Source organism: Chiloscyllium plagiosum, unplaced genomic scaffold, assembly GCF_037043375.1.
Source record: "Chiloscyllium plagiosum isolate Xiang-an unplaced genomic scaffold, Cpla_swu_hap1 HiC_scaffold_18, whole genome shotgun sequence".
In the NCBI taxonomy this organism is placed as follows: Eukaryota; Metazoa; Chordata; class Chondrichthyes; order Orectolobiformes; family Hemiscylliidae; genus Chiloscyllium; species Chiloscyllium plagiosum.
In genome coordinates this window covers 39,094,043-39,117,037 of record NW_028270156.1, presented here as the reverse complement: position 1 = coordinate 39,117,037, position 22,995 = coordinate 39,094,043, and the positions used below count along the sequence as shown (strand labels likewise).

General features: G+C 38.8%; 2 long non-coding RNA genes across 2 annotated transcripts in view; one reads left to right on the top strand and one right to left on the bottom strand.

The window, feature by feature from the left end:
• The window catches only part of LOC122558047 (uncharacterized), a 148,044-nt gene that overhangs the window by 17,873 nt on the left and 107,176 nt on the right, over nt 1–22,995 (top strand). The window lies entirely within an intron of this gene.
• The window catches only part of LOC148146962 (uncharacterized), a 51,722-nt gene continuing 51,095 nt past the window's right edge, over nt 22,369–22,995 (bottom strand). The window contains exon 3 of the long non-coding RNA XR_015760023.1: nt 22,369–22,586. This is a non-coding gene — a long non-coding RNA (uncharacterized LOC148146962). The remainder of the gene's footprint in view (nt 22,587–22,995) is intronic.

The following is a 22,995-nucleotide window of genomic DNA, read 5'->3' as shown; positions in this document are numbered from 1 at the left end:
GTGGTCTATTTGATGCTTTTTAGAAGATTGGCCTGATTAGGCAGGCAACAGTTAGTTTCAATTCACTGATATTCTTAATAATTGATGAATCTGTCATAAATTGAAAGCACTTTTTATTAAAACTCTCCCATAACATCTCACCCTTTCACTCCTCCTTTATAAAATGTCTTAGATTCTATTTCTTTGACCGTTCTTTAGTCTCTTGTTTAAAGATCACTGAGTCTAAGTGTCAGATGTTCTCAAATAATGCTTCTGGATAAGTGATTTGGAATGCTAACTGCATTCAATGCTCTTGATAAATGTTGTTGTTAATTTTTCTTCAAATGTTCTTGTCTGCCTACCAAAATATACGGACTAGCACTGGGGTACTTTTCCAATGCTGTTGAATGCTCAGTGCGATTTTACCCAAACGTTTATTTTTCTGACATGAACCTCGACAAGTAACTTTTACCAGAGAGGTGATCAAAGTACATCTGTTTTACATATGCATGCTTTCTATGAAGGCATGAGCTAATGGTAATGAGCAGAAATCTTGTCTGATTTCTGTTTCCCCGCCCCTCCACTCCACCCTCCTCCCAGCCTGGAATGCTGGTCAAATCATTTAACTTGGCCAAGGATATAGACAGACATCTTCCTGTTTTGTAAGGCTTTTCTTAAAAAAAAACAAACAGTGCATGTGCCATCTAATCAACCTGTCCAGCATGGAAGGAGAGTAACACTGAATCTAGCTGGAATGAAATCCTGGTTGGACTGGCATTAACACAGTGCAGTAAAGAGAAATGATGGACAGAGCTGAGCTTCAGAAACTGTGAACAAAGCATAAAACTGCACATTTGAATTTTTGACGAATGGAACAAACTGTCACTGGCAAGAAGTCTTTGGAAAAAATGCACATCATGAGGAAGTGGAACATTACCACAGAAATTCTCAAACAAGTGAAAGCTGACGTATTCTCAACAATTATGAATCATTCTTCTCTGCAAATTAGTCACCCAAATCCTCAAGTATAACATTAGACTGTATTTACTTGAGTTAACTAATGGATTTTAAAAAACTATTATCCAGATTCTGCATTCGCATCTTGTTCTTGATAGACCAGTGTAAATAGCTTAAAAATGTGTTGCTGGAAAAGCGCAGCAGGTCAGGCAGCATCAAAGGAACAGGAGAATCGACGTTTCGGGCATAAGCCCTTCTTCAGGAAAGAAGAATATTTACCAGTGTAAATATTCAACATAAAATCTAATTGGTTTGATGTTTCCACACAAGTTAGTCAACTGCTTGTTAGGTCAGACTTGGTTTTGTTTCAAGTCTTTATTATTGTGACAGTGCAGTCTTGTTCATTAAAGTTTCACAATCCATTTTCATTAGAGTGAAGCTGATCCCTTAAATGAACAGTTGCTCTGAAAAACATCCAACCTTTGCAGCCATCACAGGGGAGGTACAAAGTCTGTATTAATTATCAGGAATGTGGTGTCGATCGAAAATGTTAATTGCCCTGATGGTTAGTTATTTGGGGAATTGCCATGCATTTCATGCAGGGATAATAAAAATGAATTTTTAAACAAAGGGATCCTAAAATAATGTCTAATCTGGAGAGAATATTGACATCAAAGGTTTTTCTCAGAGCTTTGAATTTTATCTCTCTGGTAAGAAATGTTAAGGACGGACTGAGCAACATTTCAGTTAGTTCACCATTTCGTATGTGGAAGAAACACAAACCAAGAGTTAATTAACTGTTATTACAACCCTTTTCAACTTTAATTTGACTTTCAAATATTAGCATTTATCTGTGAACTGTGCTGCTGGGTTTGACAAATTAGCTGTCACGTAACTACCTTAATTAGTCTTCATTTTGCTTTTATGTGTGTTCATCCAGATCCAGACAATGAAAGGATTAGCTTATTACAATTAGATTCATATATAAAAATAATACTTGGAAACAATTATGTGGAGACACTTATACAATCATGCTGGCCAATACTACCAAATGTTAGGAAGGACACTGAATTCAGGTTTGATTTAAATCAATGTAATTTTCAATGTCCTTCTAAGTATTTTTTTTACTAAGATTTAAAGTGGTGACATTTCACACTTGGATGTGGAGTAGCAGTACCATGGGATTTTGGGAGGGTGAGATGAAGGCCTGGGACTGTGTTTGGAGTAGGAGTAACAGAACTTTCAATTTCCACAATGTCTTTCTGCGACTAACATAGTTGCTTTGACTGGTGACCCAAACATGTCCTCTCCACTGTTCAGAGACTGACCAGTCTGAAAGATGGATTGGGGGAGAACTTTAATAATTAGGATGAAAGTATTGTGGATGCTGGAAATTTGAAATGAAAATAAAAATAACTGGAGAAACCCAATAGGTCTGGCAGCATCTGTGGAGAGAAAACCAGAGTTAATCTTTTGTGTCTATTAAGACCCTTCTTCAGAACTCAATAATGAGAAAATACCTTAAGGTCCAGGTAGAATAATGACTGCTGCGTGCTCTGTTTCACAGACACTTGGTTTACTCCTGCCATACCTGACTGTGCCTTGCAAGCTGAGGCATTCTCCATACATCACACAGACTGCATGGTGTCCTCAGGTAAGGCAAAGGGCAGTGGGGTAGTCCTGAACGACACCTGGTGCTCAGACGTGGTGACCCTGGCAAGCTACTGCTCCCTGGACCTAGAAGAGCCAATTATCGTGCCTACTTCCTGCCACATCAGTTCATCTCTGCCATCCTAAAAGCAGTCTACATACCACATCAGATGGATGTAAAGAATGGCCTGGATGAAGTTTACGCGGCAACAAATGCTTTGGAAATGACATTCCCCGAGGCCTCATTCATCATGTTTGGTGACTTCAACCAGGCCAATCTCAAGAGGGTGCTACCAAAGTACCACCAACACATCTCCTGCCCCATTAGAGGATCAAACATCCTTGACCACTGCTGCATAATCATCAAAAACACCTACCGCTCCATCTCCCCTGCCCAGACTTCGGAAAATCACATCACAGCGCCATATTCCTCTCCCAGCTTACAAACAGAAGTTGAAACAGGAGGATCCTTCACAGAAAGAAAATCAATGCTGGTCCGAGGCAGTGAAAGACCATCTCTGGCACAGCTTGGAATTGGTGGACTGGAGACTGTGTTTGAATACTCGGCAGAAAACCTAGACAAGTATGCCACCACTGTCACAGACTTCATTAGCAAATGCATGGAGGGTTGTGTACTAAAGAAGTCAATCTGGGTGTTCCCAACCAAAAACGTTGGATGAACCAGGAAATCCATTCCCTTATGAAGACCAAGCATGCAGCATTCAAGTCTGATGACCCACACCTAGACAGAAAATCCAGATATGACCTCCACAAAACCATCAGGGATGCCAAGGGGTGGTACTGGACCAAGTCAGAAGCCCAAACCAACAATATGACTTCCCCTACCTGTGGCAAGGCCTAAACAACATTGTAGGATACAAAATAAGGCATCCCTCCCTGATGTGCTCCATCCTTTCTATGCTCAGTTTGAGCAGAAAGCCAACAGCATGGTATCTTCTGCTGTGACAGCCTGAACATATCTGTGCCCACTGCCATAGCTGCAGATATCAGATTGGGCTTCCTGGGAGTCAACCCAAAGAAGGCAATGGGCCCTGACGGAGTCCCCAGCTGTGCACTTAGATCCTGTGTGGACCAACTGGCAGAGGTATTCACCGCCATCTTCAACCTCTCCCTCCTATAAGCTGAAATCCGTACCTGCTTCAAGAAGACCACCATCAACCCAGTACCTAAGAAAACACTTCCACCCAGTGACTCTGACCTCAAGTAATTATGAAGTGCTTCGAGACGTTGGTCATGGCTCACATTAACTCCAGTCTCCCAGCCTGCCTTGATCCCCTGGAATTTGCCTACTGACATAACAGGTCCACAGCGGATGTCATTTTCCTAACCCTGCACTCATTCCTGGACAACAAGGACACCCACATCAGACTCCTGCTTGTTGACTGCAGCTCTGCCTTCATCACTGTTATCCCCTCCTGACTGATCTCAAATCTCCAAGACCTAGGTCTCAGCTCCACCTCCTGCAACTGGATCCTCATCTTCTTGACCCACAGAACGCAATCAGTGAAGATAGACAACTGCATCTCCTCTATGATAACACTCAAGACTGGAGACCCTCAACAATGCATTCTCAGCCCCCTACTGTACTCCCCATACACCCGCAACTGTTATTAGACTATTGAATGGACCGCTCTAACTTCAAATAATATGGATCTTGCTAATGTTGATCTTGCTTCACACACCTCCTGTGGAGAGTAGCCTGTATGCCTCACTCTGTCCAAGCACCCTATGATCTGTATGTCCTTGCTTACAATGATCTGCCTGTACTGCTCACAAACAAAGCTTTTCATTGTACTTAGGTACATATGACAATACATCAGTCAATCAATCAATCAATTAATTCAGTGGTCTGGATGAACCCATTGATAATATACTATGAAGCATTTGTTTCTGACAGAGCCACCTGGTGAATTAGTGTCAAGTTTAATGGTTTAAATGTGTCTAGATTTGCAAGGGTTTTCTTTGCAATGTTTCAGGAATCAATATAATTTGTTGGTTTGTGGAAGTTTGGAGTTTTTTGAAGAAGTAACAAAGAAGATTGATGAGGGCAGAGCAGTAGATGTGATCTATATGGACTTCAGTAAGGCGTTTGACAAGGTTCCCCATGGGAGAATGATTAGCAAGGTTAGATCTCATGGAATACAGGGAGAACTAGCCATTTGGATACAGAACTGGCTCAAAGGTAGAAGACAGAGGGTGGTGGTGGAGGGTTGTTTTTCAGACTGGAGGCACATGACCAGTGGGGTGCCACAAGGATCAGTGCTGGGCCCTCTACTTTTTGTCATTTACATAAATGATTTGGATGCGAGCATAAGAGGTACAGCTAGTAAGTTTGCAGATGACACCAAAATTGGTGTAGAGGACAGCGAAGAGGGTTACCTCAGATTACAACAGGATCTGGACCAGATGGGCCAATGGGCTGAGAAGTAGCAGATGGAGTTTAATTCAGACAAATGGGAGGTGCTGCATTTTGGGAAAGCAAATCTTAGCAGGACTTATACACTTAATGGTAAGGTCCTAGGGAGTGTTGCTGCACAAAGAGACCTTGGTTCATAGCTCCTTGAAAGTGGAGTTGCAGGTAGATAGGATAGTGAAGAAGGCGTTTGGTATGCTTTCCTTTATTGGTCAGAGTATTGAGTACAGGAGTTGGGAGGTCATGTTGCGGCTGTACAGGACATTGGTTAGGCCACTGTTGGAATATTGCGTGCAATTCTGGTCTCCTTCCTATCGGAAAGATGCTGTGAAACTTGAAAGGGTTCAGAAAAGATTTACAAGGATGTTACCAGGGTTGGAGGATTTGAGCTACAGGGAGAGGCTGAACAGGCTGGGGCTGTTTTCCCTGGAGTATCGGAGGCTGAGGGGTGACCTTATAGAGGTTTACAAAATTATGAGGAGTATGGATAGGATAAATAGGCAAAGTCTTTTCCCTGGGGTCGGGGACTCCAGAACTAGAGGGCATAGGGTTTAGGGTGAGAGCAGAAAGATACAAGAGAGACCTAAGGGGCAACTTTTTTTATGCAGAGGTGGTACGTGTATGGAATGAGCTGCCAGAAGATGTGGTGGAGGCTGGTACAATTGCAACATTCAAGAGGCATTTGGATGGGTATATGAATAGGGAGGGTTTGGAGGGATATGGGCCGGGTGCTGGCAGGTGGGACTAGATTGGGTTGGGATATCTGGTTGGCATGGACTAGTTGGACCGAAGGGTCTGTTTCCATGCTGTATGACTCTATGACTCTAATTCCAAATAATATTTTGTTTTTCTTGCTTCAGCACTGCAATATGAAATAAGAACATTAGGTTTTGACCTTCATGATGAAACTCTGACTTTACTCATACCACTGTGGGGAACCAAAATGGAGATAGGAGAGGGCACACCGAAAAGGGCACTGAAAACCTCTGGAACCAAAATTTCAACTCGTTATTTAACTAAGGACCTTTCATTAGTTATATAGAAATAGTTCTGTCTCCTAACTACTTTCTCCTCAAACATGACTTGTTCTTTGAGGATCTGTATTTCCATTTATGAACACGTGGTAATTGAGAGGACAGCAAACAGCAAGGACTCCAATATTGAAAAGCTTTCTGCAGTGAGGTAGCTCTTAATAGAGGGGCGAAGAGCAGTAAATATGCTGGCAGCCATTTGTGATAGATAGTTAAGCAGGTTGTCCAAATTGTGAATCCACCTCTCAGTAAAGTAAGACAAATTAAGGTATCAAAGCATAAAATCTGTGCATCATTGTCCTTAATTTTTACAAAACGCTGTTGTCCTATTATGCCACTTGTGGCACTTTGGGATTAATTTTATTCTTTTAAAATCCTTTTTCATGGAATGTGGGCATCACTGGCTGGGCCAGTATTTACTGCCAATCCCTAATTGCCAGTGATGATGGTGGAGCTGCCTTTTTGAACTGCTGCAGTCCATGTGGCATTGGTATATTCCCAAGCCTGTTAGCAAGGGAGTTCCAGGATTCTGACCCAGTGACACTGAAGGAGCAGAGATATAGCTCCAAGTCAGGATGGTGTGTCACTCAGAGGGAAACTTGTAGGTGATGGTGTTCCCATGCATCTGCTGCCTTTGTCCTTCTAGGCGGTGCATTTGGAAAATGCTTTTGAAGAAACTTTGGTGAGTTACTGCAGTGCATACTGCAAATGTTTAATGTATAGAAGCAGATGGATTTGGGAATGAGTTAAAGCAAGACAATTAACAGTGAGTCAAGAATACTTTCTCTCAGCTGTGTGGCAGTTTGGAAGTTTTTATGCGGGTCATGCAAAGGTGGGATCTTTACTGTCCGTGTGCAGCTGCTTAAACAAACTGAAAGGGACCCCATGCTTCAATGAATCCACCACACTCTGCAAAAAGAATGAGAGAGCATGTTATACTGCTCAAGGTACATGCTAGATGGCCAGAGTCTAAGGATCCAGGGTAGGCCACTTAGGAGAAATTTCTTCACCTGGAATGTGGTGAGTCTGTGGAATTTTCTACCACAGAAAGTAGTTGAGACAAAAACATTGAATGTTTTCAAGGAAGAGTTATGTATAGTCCTCAGAGCTAAAGGGATCCAAGGGTATGGGAGAAAGCAGGAATAAGGTGCTGAGTTAGATGATTAGCCACAATCATACTAAATGGCAGAGCAGGCTTGGAGGGCTGAATGGCCTACTCCTGCTCTAAGTTTCCATGTTTCTATGTTTCCAAGCTGCTAACTTCTGTTTTTAATGACATGGAATTAGACTGAGTGTGAGCAACTCTCTCAGGAAAAGTGAGTTGTCAATTTTAATATGTGAATCATTCAATGAAAGGAATATTAAAGATGGCTTTTGGTACTTAACAGTTGATGCAGTATTTATCCATGTTTTCTGGAACTTGCTCATGGATACAAAGCAAGAGGACAGCTAGATTTGAGGAAGGATCAAGATGTGACATGGAAATAAAGCACCAAGTATGTCAACTTTGAAAATGCTTTCTTATCTACAGTATGTCACATTTTCATACATTGCCAGGGTTGGAGGATTTGAGCTATAGGGAGAGGCTGAGGGGACTGTTCTCCCTGGAGCGTTGGAGGCTGAGGGGTGACCTTACAGAGGTTTACAAAATTATAAGAGGCATGGATAGGATAAATAGACAAAGTCTTTTCCCTGGGGTGGGGGAGTCCAGAACTAGAGGGCATAGGTTTAGGGTGAGAGGGGAAAGATATAAAAGAGATCTAAGGGGCAACTTTTTCATGCAGAGGGTGGTACATGTATGGAACGAGCTGTCAAAGGAAGTGGTGGAGGCTGATACAATTGCAACATTTAAGACGCATTTGGATGGGTATATGAATAGGAAGCATTTGGAGGGATATGGGCTGGGTGCTGGCAGGTGGGATTAGATTGGGTTGGGATATCTGGTCAGCATGGATGGGTTGGACCGAAGGGTCTGTTTCCATGCTGTACATCTCTATGACTCTGTGGTACTGGAGTTGAGAGGCCCATTTAACAACCTTGGAGGTGTGTAAATCTGACCTCCACATTCAAGTTCTGACCTATCAGCTCAGTATGAGTATACTGATGCTCCTTTATTTTCAACCTCCAATGAAAACCGAGATGAATAAGTAGCATCAGCCAAGAACAGCAACAGCCCGATCCTCATAGACCTGCAGCTCCAAAGCTTAGGATCAACAGTGCAGTGCAGCTTGTATGAAGACTTCCCAAATCGTGAAGTATATAACCACAGATAAGCTTCTTCAAATTGCCTGAATACCAATGTTTTTGGGGACTTGGTCTTATTTCATGTGGTGGCAGATATTTGCAGTATCTGGAAGACCAGCTTCCAAGTGGACCTGATGGCCACTCTTCACTAGTGGATATCAAAGTACACCAGTACCCTCAACCATTTTGCCTCTGGTTTCTTCTTGGGCTCAGCTGAAGGTATTTACAGGAAATCATATTTGACCCACAAATCCTTTAGCAGCTGACTAATGACTGGTTAACCAGGACAGGCAGATACAACAGCTTTGATTGTGCTGAAGCCCTTCAGAATGAGTTGATGTTTAACTTAGCAGCAGTGCCCAGCTTCCCATAGGTGCAGGAGTTATCAACTGCTTGCAATTAAAGAACACAAAGAATTAATTGACCACAAAGATTTCCAGTCATCAATTCGCAGCTGGCATACCACCCTGGTGAAATGTTTATGCAGGCAAGTGCCTATGATATTTTCAACTTGAACCAATCTGTCTTCTCTGATTTCTTTACAGCATTTAAAGTTGACTCATTGACTTGCTGCTTGGAAACAAGGAATTCCAACTTAAAATGTTACTGAGGTCACCCATGATGTGTCCAACCAATGAAGGCAGTAATATATTGAAAGACAACAACCAAATAAATCACTGGACCAGTCACTAGCAATGCTCAACCTTCAGTATGCATGAGTCTGTCTCCCCAGAGTGGTTGTGGTTTGCGGCTATCAGCACAACATTGCCTAGCTTAAGGTTCAAACAAGGTGCAGAACACACAGCATCTTCATATAATTCCAGTGAGAAGGAGGCAGGACATAGCATGATCAAGACAGGGTACTGTTATTATTATGAGGCTCACTTAAGTTCCAACAATGCACCCATCTGTCAGGCCCATGCAAAAGCCAAATTCCACTCCTCTTTCTTCTAACACAACCGTTTTGCAAACAACCCCTTTCACAGCTTCATCCCATTGCTCAATGTCAATTCTTAAGTTAGCATTTAAGACAAGTGAAATCACCACTTTACAAATAGTAACCAAAAAAGTGGGAAATATGAGTAAGTGGTAGAAATGAGTAATTTTTATGGACCTCAAAGATAAACAGAAACTAAGTAATCCATTTTTTAGTGAGCATGCATTTACGTACTGTAGAGCAGCCACACATGTTTAATCTTAATTCTCCTACCTCCACAAAGTTATGGCTTCAGGTGAAGAAGAGATGAACTACTTGAAGTCTCCTTGAGATACATTTGACAGGTATTATCTGGATCCTGAAACCCACTCTTTCTATGAGGAAAACTATCATTACAAAGGCCTACAAGGTTGCTTTATTTAGGCTTGAGACAACTTCCTCCAATTTCTCTGGAATTGGGCTGAGTGTGACTGGAATACCTGCACATTCTTTTATGCTTCTTCATTGCTAGGCTCCAGTGTACATTATCTATGTCCAGTTGAAGAAAGTTTGAAGTCTCAAGTGCACACCATCATGGACTCTGATGTTGTCATCCCTATTTCCACCATCTACCAGGTGCGATCATGAGTCTCCAACTGCCTTATCAGACACACAGATGGGTGCATCTGACCTGCTGCATATTCTGCATGAGTCCAGTGATGGTGTACTCTCAGAATGAATGAGCTTCTCTGAGCAGCAATCACCATTCTTTTGTGTCACTGCCTGCAAGATGCTCATAGGCCCTTTAAGTGATGAAAGATGTGCACTTTGCCTGTAAAGTAAGAATGTTTTCAGTGATCATTATATACATGATTATATTTCACATCCAGTCAACATGAGTGGGTGTTTTATGCAATCTAGTTGACTGACAGTGGGTGTACCTACATGGTTGCTAGGAGTAACGTGCTAGAATATGCAACTGAGAGTGTTGAACTGATATATACTTCAGGCTATTGTCAAATGTGTCATTGTATTCGCGTTTCCTGCTCTGCTTAGGTCTTAAGCCACCTTTTGTATTGAATCCTTAAGAATGAGAATGGATTCAACTCTGCTTCTGTCCTCATAGACAACCTTGGTCCATTTTTAGTTTCACTGGCTGGTTTCCTTCTCCTGTCAGTATAGAACAGTTTATTTCTTTGTGTTCTTCACAGTCCCCAGCATCACATCCCAGGGGGTATCATCAAAAGGACACAAAATGTTTGAGTGCATGCATTAAATTTTGTCAGTTTGTTCAGTGCTGTACCCAATTATGAGATCCAGAAATACCATGATAAAACTGTGGCTGTGTTAAAGAGCCACGAACTGATATTCTATACTGAATTCCTGGTTTCCGCTAAATTGGACCTCCTACTCCCAAACCCCTGAACTGTCAGGAATTGGAAAATCAGACCTTTGTCTTAGCTATGTCAATTAACATAAATAGTCAGGCAATGTGCATTGCACATCTTCTGTGATAGTTTTAAAATATTTACTTTTACTGTGTTCAAACTGAATTTTTGAGAAGTTTTCAAAATTGTGGAAGCTTCTTTAGCATTTTTGAATCCAATAGTTTTGAATAGTAGCCAGATTAGAATTTAATGAAGTAACAACTGAATTGTTCAAGAACCCTGGATGAAAAAAATGTAAGAAAGTGCAACATTTTGTCTGCACTTAAGACATTGGTAGTTGAAGGAAAATAGACTTATTAATTTAATTATCAATATTGAACATGGTAATTAAAGTTATTTCACAATCACATTCATGCTTGAAATCTTGTTATGAAATGATTGATACATTTTCTTATGATTAAACTTTAAAATTATACAAAGAAATATCAAGTATTTTTAAAATAATGCAGTATACTGTAGCTAATTATACATTTATATGCATTTTAAAATCTTGATCTTGACTTTGTAATGAGTATGATAATACTTAGGAATCATGCATGTACTTTAACTGTAACTTTGGAGGTTAATGTTTCCTTCAGCTGCAGTGCTAAACTGTAGGCCTATCTGTCTTTTACAAAGATCCAGCAGGATATTAAAGATCTAACATTACTATTTATTCCCCAGGTTCTTTGGTTAGCATTTTTTCCCCTAAATGACATCAACCAAAAATAAAATTACTAGATTACTGCTGTTGTGGTCTCGTCTTGCATGCACAATGGCTAAAGCTACCGTCTTCATAATGACAGTCGCTATGCTTTTAACTATAATTCTTTGGAGGTGAAATAGTTTGGAGTGTCTCTGAAAGTAAAGCATTTTTCAATTGAAAATCTCATTGTTTCAAACTATGAAAATGATAGACCGAAAATCTCTTAGCTTCTACATTGCTGCAATGTGGCGGTGAAGCATTGCAGTAATGTGGTTATCTGTCAAATGGTCATTTATTACTGCAGTAATAGATTAAAGACTACTTGATTAAAATAATAATCAGATTCAAATGGATTCCTTAGGTGACACAATCTAAATACGACAAGGATGTATTACCAAGTTGTGTGTAATAGTTCAGACTAGTATTGCTGTGTGATATTAAATTCCATTAAAAGCCTGTGAATCTTTTCTCCATGCGACAGGCTTAGATTTTCTTTTATATCTTTACCATATGGATAGCTCAAGTCCAGAAAACTCAAAGATTCCCTGCAAGGCACACATCATTCTGCTTGGCCAAATACCACTCTTCCTTCATTGATACTGGAGTAATATCCTGGAATTCTTTCCTTAATTTCAAAATTCAAGGACCCATCACTATCTTTACAGACTGACTATGGGTGGTCAATACATTCCACGATCACCAACACATGTATCTAGAGTCACAAATGCTGCCTGTTGAACGATCCTGAATGAGAAAACTCTGCATTATGTGTGATGGTAGTTGAACATCTGTAGGTTTTTAATACTGAATAATTTAACTTAACATGGCTTTTTAAAATATTTTAATGTACTTACCAAATATCATGGTTGGAGATGTGAAATTTGGGCAAGATTGCTCAAGGTCTTGGGGCTGGCATAGCTGAAGGCAAGGCCATCAATGTGTGCACTGAGAATCAAGCCTCATCAGATCAGAATGAGTCAAGCACCAATTTCTCAGAGGATTGTATGGCTTGAGGAGGCAACAGAAAAAATGGAGTCAGGCCATGGAGGGATTTGATATCAGAAATAGGAATTTTTAATTTAAGATGATTCTGAACTTGGAGACAATGGAGTCAAAGGTCAGGGAGTGCTAGGGTTATAAATGAATGGGAGTTGGTGTTAGAATACTGGGGGAAAAAAAGCATTTTGAATGAACTTACGTTTACTGTATATTGCAGTCCCACAACACCAGGTTAAAATAGGTTTGTTTGAAATCACTACCTTTCAGAGCATAGCTCCTTCGTCAGGTGAAGCACCCCAATCCAATACCAGCACCTCCACGTTAGAGTGACTTCTATACCTGGGAGTCAGTCCATTGCAATCCTATGCTAGTTATTGTTATTAGCTCAGCATTTTATAAAAGTGAAGAGACAAAGATAATTTTCGGAAAGTTGTGTAAAAAAAAAACTTTTAAAAGGGCTTTGCTAATTTGACTGTGAAATTCTATAAGGTAACATTGCGCAGTTCTATCAATATGTTGCCTGTTTCATTTCTTGACCAAATGCTTGTTAAAGTATTCTGAAAGACATTTATGGCAGAATACGTTTCACGTTGACTATATATGTCCTGACTTTGCTACTGGGTTTTTTTATAGTTTGTACATTTGTCAACATAGGGTTGAAAAGAGCAGGAGTTGTTCACCTGCGATTTACTTCTGTATTGTTCTAATATATAGAATAATAAGAAAACTCGTGTCAACACGCATGATCACTTTGGATTTGTTTTTCATTTGCTGACAGAATTTTAATATTTCAACATTTTGCCCACCTGGTTGCCCACAGTAGTTGATGTTGTGGCCCTAATTAAAGCAGTAATTGTTCCCAGCAGTTTGGTGATTACCATTTATCACCTAAGTGTATTTGTTAAACTATTGGGATGGACATTTCGCATAAGGGTGACTAGTGTTTGAAATTCTAATCACTGTATTACATTTTCCTACAGGACTTTTAGCTAATTGCTTCATTACAGTCAAAACAACAGTGTGTTTTGGCATTAGCCCAAATGTGATTCAGGGGTGCATCTGTGTTAGTCTGAGTGCTTTTAACTGCCTAGTGTGGATTTGCCATTATTGCTAAATTCGGCTGTCAATTTTTTTTTAACAATTCTGAGTAAGTGTTAACATTGCAGTTTGTGATTAAGGGGGAACAATGTCTCATTTGATCAACAATTAGCATCATTAGTTTCTTGCACTTTTGCAAATTTACAAGGAAATAACTCCTCTGCAAGAGTGCAACTTGTTTACTTTCCATGTTTGATTTCTTATTTTTCCTTAATTTTATTCTTTTGCTGTAAAGTCTGAGTAGAGTTTCATTTTACTTAGATAATTGATGTAGAAAGTAAACCACAAATATTTTCCTAAAGACCCTTTCAGCACCTATTAGTAGTCAGTACATTGCACCTTCATATGACACAGCAGGACTTCCCAAAATTCGGCTTTGGACTCTAATTGGGGTCATGAGCTGACATTTTGCTGTTGTGAGCTCAGAAGCCAGCATGGAGGCATGCCCTCCTCCTTTTCCCCAGTCTCAGTGGTCTTCTTTCCCTTTGCTCCCAACCCTTGTGCCTCCAGGTTTCCAAATCACCCATCCATTCCCCAATCTCTTAGTTCTTATTAAGGGTAACGTGAAATTTTCAAACCTTGAAATGGGGCACCAATAGCAAACCATTATGAAGCACTGTGATAGAGCTGAGGATTGTTCTCAATTTCAGGATGTTGCTGTTCTGTATTATCATATTAACTATCCACTATTGAATTGAAAATTGTTGAATTGAAGGTAATGAATTCTCAGCATTTGATATGCTAAGTGAATTGCTGACAGGCAAATAAAGTATAATATATTTTCAACTACACACAAAGACCTCCCTCACCCAAGTCTTTCTACATGTTGCCCTTCAAGCTGATTTAGAAAGCATTGTGTGGGCTTGTAAATTCACAGGTTTTGATTGTCTTATCTTGTTTTCACATCATTTATGAAATACTAGTCCAGTAAATTTAGATTTGACAGTTTCCACAGTTTTATATGCAATCCTTGAGTTGGCAATATGAAAGTTTGTGACGTTTGTATCAAATGTATCTGTAACTCACTGCCAAACAGAAAGATCTTCCAAATAGGACAGTCAGCTCTGCTTCAAGATGGATACATAATCTAGTGCATGATACTAAGTGAAACTGAAATTGAAAAACTAACATAATTTTCTAATCACGGGCAGTTTCATTGATATTTATATCACAGGTTGTTATAAATTGTTTGAATTGCATACAGTTTTGTACAAATTTTATACTTAAATTTAAATAATGTTTACATTCTCAATTAGAAACAATTCCGCCCTATCCCAAAGACATAAGCTCATTACAAACCAGCTTTGTTTCAAAGTGCACTGAGGTAAGTAAAGAGCTGAGTTTTTTTAATAAATGAATTCCATCAAGGTTAAGCTATTCATAAAGTTTACACCACACAAATATTCCTGTTAAATATTTCCTAATAGGCCTTGAGGCATTTACTTCGAGTATGCGACCACACGGAAAAAGAAAAATCTTCAGAACATCAAGCCAGTTTCAGTTGAATAAGCTTAAAAATGTATTTTACTGACAAATCCATGGATTGGAAAGCACGGTGTTAATATGAACTGCAAATCCTTTTAATACAACTCACCGCTAAATGTTTGTTCTGTATTGCAGTTTGATGTTATCGTGGTGACTGTTTTTTTTATATATGGGAGCACTTCGTATATAATGTAACTGACAGCCTGAAGTGATAGCAAATAGTTTGTGCTGTAACCGAATTATATGGAAAAAAAAGCCTTTTACTGTTTAAGTGTATAAATTCAGAACAAAAAGGCCCATTTAACAGCAGGCGAAAATTCCTGCTAAATATCCAAAAATTGAAATTTTATAAATCATGGAACAAAAATTTTGTTTTTTTTTGAAGAATTTTCATTATTCCAGATTTGATTAGCACATGAATTCATCCTTTGTGAAGAAAGAGTGGGGCCAAAAGACGACATGAAGATCTAATGGGTTTTCTTCTTATTAACCTGACAAGAGTGGAATGCAATTCTCAACAACAGTGTTTTGTATTAATTTTAACCTAAGCTGCATTTAGTGCAAATTGTTTAAGGTATTAGAATAATGATAGCGTTCAGCCAGGACTAGCACCCCCGCTGCCGCAAATGCATGTTTATTATTCTTATATTTTTTTGCCATGCACCATCTTAATCCAACAGACGCTGCAAAAATGTGAAATTCCTAATTACACAAAGGTAATATGTTATTCTTAAAGGAAGACAGAAGGTCTTTTCATACACAATGTCCACAGAGACTTGTTGAAAATGCAGGACGGTATATATCTGTGGTGTCTTGGAGCAATATAATTAACTTGAATCCCAGCAGCTAGATTTTAAAGGCAGGCCTCATAATATCAAAGGTGTTTTCTGTTTTTAAAATGAAATTATTTTTATTGCCATTTGCAAAGAAGTCTCATCAAGAAAAGTTCAAATTCCTAAAGGTTTGTCCATTTTTTAATTGACATGTTAGGATTTTACATTTACACTCTTGGTTCAGCTCAAATTGAGACTCTTGGTCAGTCCCACTTTAGTGTACCTTTTTGTCAACAATGAAAGCCTTTGATTACCAAATTCCAAGGTAATTTAAGGTAAGAACTTTTAAAAGATGAAAAATTGTTGGAGTTGCCTCAGCCGGCACCAATAGAATTTCAAGTAAATAAATAAATACTTGTATCTAAGAATTGCAGTGTTTTTAAAAGAAATGACAAAAATATTTGAACTGAAAAGTTGCTTTTTAAATTTGATTTTGAAAGAATCATTGAGATTTTTTTTTCCTTAATAACTTACCAGTGTGTTAACATTTAACAGGATTGAGATTACAGAATTGAGTTTGTTCATAAGTAATCATTTCAAAGCTCTTCTCTTTATGGATCTATAATTATCTGGATAAAATAGTGTAATGCATCTTTGACTTTGGAAACCAGCAGCTTTAAGTTTCTGGCTTGCATTGTATCAGAAAATATCATTAAGAAAAGGAAATATTCCAAAATTGTACTAAAGAACTGTAAAGATTGTGATGAACTAAAATAATTTTTTTATTTCGACTGCATGGAAGAGAAATGGAGGTGAAAATGCAGTATCTGTCAATAATTGTTCTGAATAATCCATGCCACATATATTAGAGCTTTGATCTTGTTTGTTTTCTTAAGAAGCATTTCAACAGATATTCATAATTTATTACTTTTTTCCTTGTCTGTCAAAACAAGTGAAAGCCAAATGAATGTATAAGCAGTGTCACAGCATCTGTTCCTCTTTAATGTCCACAACATAGGGTGAATTTACTTTGCATATCTACATAACAGGATTATGTGATGAAGCTGACCTATTTGTTGAATAATTTTTCAAAAGTCAATGAAATCTGTTTCAGTTAGTACTTGTACCCGAGTATTAAATTCTATGAATAAATAGCTATAACAGATTTCATTTTCAGTTTTTAAAAACATGAGTTGCAAAGTGTATTTTAATATCCAAGCACCCTATTAGTCAATATAGAATACTTTGCTGATCCCTAGTTCGGTACATTGATATAGAAAATTAGAGACTGTGAGCTGATCTAATAGAATATTCCAAGACTGATTTAATGAAACAATCGACAAAATTGATTCAGGTGATTGGTCCCCATGGAAAAGGTTCAAATGCCAGAGTGTACACGGTTAAAAATTAGGAACTTAAGAGCTAACAGTGTACTCAGGTGAATCATGTTATTCAAAAACGTAAGGCTAGGTTCAACTGGCAATTAAGTGGATTTCTACATATGCTGCCCATATAGTGTTAACTTATCAAAACAGGACAGGTTCAATGAGTCCATGTCCCTTCTTCCTAAAATGCTGTAGATTTCATGGTGCCAATTCACCTGTTAGGAAGCTTATGTTCTGAATTAATTATCCAGTTATCTCTGACTTTATTTGTCCTATTAAAAAAAACTATGTTTAGAAAATATTCACTTTTGAAACAAGAAACAAGAGTAGGTCCTTTGAATCTGCTCCACCATCCAATAAGATTGTTTGATTTGATTGGAACCTCAACTCTACATTCCTACAAAACCCCAAAGATCTTCCATCATCTTGGTAAACAAGAATCTATTACCTCTTCCTTAAAATAATTCAAGATTCTGCACCCACTGCCTTTTGAGGCAGGGAATTTCAAAGACTCAACCCTCTGAGGGAAAAAAAAAGTTCCCTTATCTGCACTTTAAATGATCAACCTTTCCTTTTTAAACTATGACCTCTAGTTATAGATTGTAAAGAGGCTTGATATATGTGATCAACAAATTGTCCAAAAAGAAGTGACAGTGAGAGTTTTATGGAAAGGATGAAGTGACCACTAATGATAAATAATGGTCAGATCATATTAATGTAGCATGTAAAATAGCTTAAACAGCTATATCTGTGAGCTTCAGCAGAAATGGAAAATGTGGAGGAAGAAGACATTGTTATTAAATTAAAATTCCACATTGAGCAAAAGAGTTTATGCAGCAAAGGCAGATAAATACATTTCAGGTACAGATCACTCATGATTTCATGGAATGTCAAAAAGGACTTGAGTGACTCATTGTCCATAATCCTATAAAAATGCTACACTCTGTTGACATCAAAGTCTGTGTAAAATCAGCATAATTTCTTGCTGAGAGCAGGAGGTGAAATTAACCTTTCAACCACAGTGTGTTGTATATATTACATTTCCAGCTATTGAAAGGAAAGTTCACACTTGCAAATTTACAATTTTGCTCATTCAGGAAATTATTATGGCAGTGATCATTTCAAAATTGCATTTGGAAGAAGTGGACCCAAAAGTAGGATTATGGCTTTTCGAGATCATCTTTTAGATGTTCAAATCCAGGATTCAGCTAGGTACTGAATCCTGAATTTGCTGATCAATTTTCCTGCTCCCCTGAGGTTTGATTTTGAGCACATACTATTCATAAGTTCTGTTAATATAGTGTTCAATGTCTTCCAAATCTTTCCTACCTTTGCTCATTCGTGATGTCTAGGCTGCAATAGAGGTGTAGCATTCTTTCCTCAGGACTGACAACAGATACATATTCTTACTTGCTCAGTCTTTTTATTAATTCTGTAGCTATTTCATAGTTTTGTCAATGTGTGTAAAATTTCCAATCCTGTCTCATATCTCCTTTTCATTTCCAGGACAGTTGGGAGTGAAGAACGTACAGTCATTCTGACTCACTCAGCACGTCAGAGCTCCAGACTGCCTTCTAAATTCCTCCTAGCTGTTCTCTTACTTTAGCTGTCTCTCTTACAGCCTGGAAAATTTACTCAATCTCAGCTTCACACTTCTGACTTCATTGTGCAATGTGTTTAATGACTGCCAATAAATGAAAATGAAAGCAACTTACAGCAAAAGTAGGAATGAAATGAATATGGCAAGACAACCAATTTGTTTTTTTTTCTGTATATATCTCCAAACCGACAAGCCCTTCTTACTTTTAAAAAATGAAGTTCAAATTTCTTGTCTTCTGGTACAACAGGCTTAAGGATCCTTTTTGTTTCTTGGGCCAGCTTAATTACCTTTCAAGAAGAGTAAAATTTTTGGATTACATGTAATTCTCATTTGAAAAGCTATATAAGATACTCTAATTTACCGGTGCTGAAATTTCTTGTAATTTAACTAAACAAAAGAAATAACCTACAATTTTAACCAGAGGTTTTAAATCTTTAAAATAAAATGATCGGAACCAAGTAACACAGATGCTGTTGTTGGAGCACCAAAGAATATAAATAGGTTGTCATGGATCAGTTTTAAGTAACAGCCCAGAAAAATCAACCAAAAAAACTAGTGGTGATGAAGGTAAACAGTTGCCACTGAAAAATCAGATCATTATGGGTGGAATTTTATCAGAAATTGGCTATGTGTTGATTGTAAATGGTTTTAGGGAGGTTTTCTCTTCACAAGCCCTTGAGGGTTTTCTCGTGCTATCTTACGAAAAGCCCCTCACTATCTAGAAATCAATTCCTGCTGTGCTCCAATTATTGTATCCTCCCATATGCTGCAAGCAGAAGGTACTGGCCACTGTTAGAAATCTTGGGATTCTAGGTGCTGGAACCATCCTTAAATCCCAGCCTCATACCCCGGTCAAGAACATGCAGTTCACAACTGCCCTGCACAGTTCCCATTAATTGTCTAGACATGTCAGACAGAGGAAAATTGACAAATTTACCAGGACTTGAAGGTCCTGGTGGATGGGGGTGTAAACAGTCACTTCTCATGGAGTGTGCCCTGAGACATAGGTACCTGGTTTCCACAATGGAGGACCAAGGGAGCAAATGGCAATTCAGCAGTTACCGCTCTGCCTTACTGTGTATCATTGGGATGAGATGGCGTAATGAGGATGTTAATGCAAGCAAATCCATGGCAATTCAGCAGTTACCGCTCTGCCTTACTGTGTATCATTGGGATGAGATGTACGGCATGGAAACAGACCCTTCGGTCCAACCCGTCCATGCCAACCAGATATCCCAACCCAATCTAGTCCCACCTGCCAGCACCCGGCCGATATCCCTCCAAACCCTTCCTGTTCATATACCCATCCAAATGCCTTTTAAATAAGCCTGAAGGCTTTCCCAGTGACAATCTTGTCTCACCTTTCAATACTTTTTTTGGGGAAAATGGGACTTTTTGCTCTTGATGTTGTGAATCTCCTTACAACAGATCTTATGTGATTTCCCGAACTTTCTCACCCATGCCCACACCTTTCAGGATAGGGAAGATTCATCCAACTTGATGGTTCAGTGGTTAGCACTACTGCCTCACAGCACCCAGGGACACAGGTTTGACTCCAACCTTGGGTGACTGTCAGCTTGGAGTTTGCACATTCTCCCTGGTCTGCGTGGGTTTTCTCTGGGTGTTCTGGTTTCCTCCCACAGTCCAAATATATGTAGGTTAGGTGCATTGGCCATGCTAAACTGTCCATTGGGGTGTGCAGGGCTACAGGGATGGGGGAATTGAGTCTGTGTGGGATACTCCATTGAGTGTCAATGTGGACTAGATAGGCTGAATGATCTGCTTCTACACTGTTGGCGTTCTATGATTCTATCCCTTAGTTTTTATCTAAGTTGGTAAGTAAGCATAATCCCCAGTACCTTGTAACTGAAATTGTCCAACCTCATCATTGCGTAAACTCATGTGCAAGAATTCTGCAGCAAGGATGCAAATCTAATTTTACATTTTGTGCCATTCTGCATAAAACAATTAGGTATTTGTATGAAGTGTGAAAGAAGGAAGTTAAAAGGTTTGTGTTTATCTTTTGTGCTTCAGAAAATATTAGGAAGATAAAACAGACGTAAAGGAAACCTTGCTGAAGGGCCAAAATGCATAAATACCACTAATTTTGAAAAGTCTGGAGCAGGAGAGGTACATTCAGTTCTAGTAATAAATGATGTCTATTTTAATAGTTCTGACTTTGTAGGAGGAAGTAAAAATTGGGCAAATTACTGGCAGAGTGTAAATCACATTGTGGAATAATGATAGCAGTTTAGATTCAAGCCCAGTAATAAAGCAAGGAGTTGAAAACGCAGGTCTGCATTTTTTGAGTTAGATATCAAAAATATTGTTTGCCATGACCTTCGACAAAAATAACAATTCTGAAAAGATGGCTTACCTGTTTTTGAAGTTCCAATTTGCAGATTTTGTTTATGCATTTCTAAATCTTACCTCGAGATGGCACCATTCAACCAGTTACTACAGCAGAATCTGCTAACTTTTTGTTTGGAGAGACTAATTGGAACAATGTGGGGTAATTTCCAGGCTGAACTTCTTAAATACACTTTGTTGTGAAGAAACAAGGTATTACTTGATACTCAAAAGTGTCACTTCCTGTTTACGTTTTTGTTATGATGGACTGATTTGATTTCAGAAGTACTCTACTAGCAAGTGGTCTAGAAATTAAAACATCCATGAAACTAGAAATCTATTTACTGTTTATTTTGGCTCTATAAAATGATGCAAATACATGTACATAACATGCAGTCTGTTTTGAATAGTCCAATGATTACCCATGATTCCAAATACTTTTCAAAACTTACCCGAGTGATTGATCTGTCATGTTTTGGTTTCTCTTACTGGCAATACTGTCAACAATAACAACAACAGCAACTTGCATTTATATAACCTATTAACAAAGGAAACTATCACACCACCACTTCACTGGAATGTAATCAGAGAAAATTGACATAATATCGAAGAAGGAAATATGAGCATAGCTGACTAAAACCTTGCTCCAAGAGTTTGTTTTAAGAAGGGCCTTGGTGGGGAAGGGACAGTAAAGAGGTGTACAGTAAATTCTAGAGCAGAGAATTATATGGTTAAAGCCACAACTATCAATAATGAGTTGAAAAGAATGTGGAATGTGTTACTGAGGAGTGTTATTAGAAGTCTTTAGCTTTACAGGAGGGTACAAAAATAGGGACGAGTTAGGTCAAGTTAGCATTTGAACATGAGGACAAGAAGTTTACATTCGAGGAACTGTGGTTCAATATCATCCAACAAAGGGTGATAGGTGAGTGGGCATTGATGATATTCTTCACAGATTCTTGAATGAGCTAACATTTGTGGAGGGTAGAACTTGGGAAACCAACCAGGAAAACATTGTCAACAACAACTAAAACAAAAGTTGCTGGAAAAGCTCAGCAGGTCTGGCAGCATCTGTGTAGAGAAATCAAAGTTAACGTTTCAGGTCCAGTGACCCTCAGAATCGGACCCGAAACATTAACTCTGATTTCTCTCTACAGATGCTGCCAGACCTGCTGAACTTTTCCAGCAATTTCTGTTTTTGTTTCTGATTTACAGCAGCAGCAGTTCTTTCAGTATTTATTCAGGAAAACATTATGATTGTCGTGTTGTCTTTTTCAAGCATCTCCAATCCTCCACTCTTTCCTCCAACCAGTGTGAGGAGTTTAAGAACCAGTGTAAGAATTCTTTTTAATCGCTAAGACTCAAAATCATCTTCTGTCCTTTCTTGGAAACCACCCATTGTTCTCACTGTCCTTGAAAACTACTGCTCATCTCCAACCTCCATTTCCTTTTCAAAGATCTTGAATATGTGGCTGCCTTCCAATCCATTTGTCCGACCTCATGTTTGAACCTCTCTGATCAAGTTTCCACCCGTCCTTGTGGTAAAACAGCTCCTAACAAAATTACAAATAACATTGTGTTAGCTGCTGTGACATAAGCTATATCTTTGCATGATTCATGTGCTTTTTAAAGACTTTAACGCAGTTGACCACACCATTGTCTTCCAATGTTTTTTCTTTCATTGACTAGTGGGCTGATCACATGGACCTGTTCTCATCTTTGCACTGAGAGAATTTCCTCGATTACTTCGCTTCCTGTCCCTGCACCATTATCACTGTTGTTTCTGATGACTTATCTTTGCCCCATCCCTTCCCGTTTCACATCAAGCTTTACTCTCTTGGTGAAAATCTGTATGATAACAGATTATCAGATTTCATAGGTTCTCTGGAGAAAATCAATCATTGAATAATTCATGAAAGAAAATGATAAGTTTAGGCAGAGCAGTAAAACTAGGGAATGCGG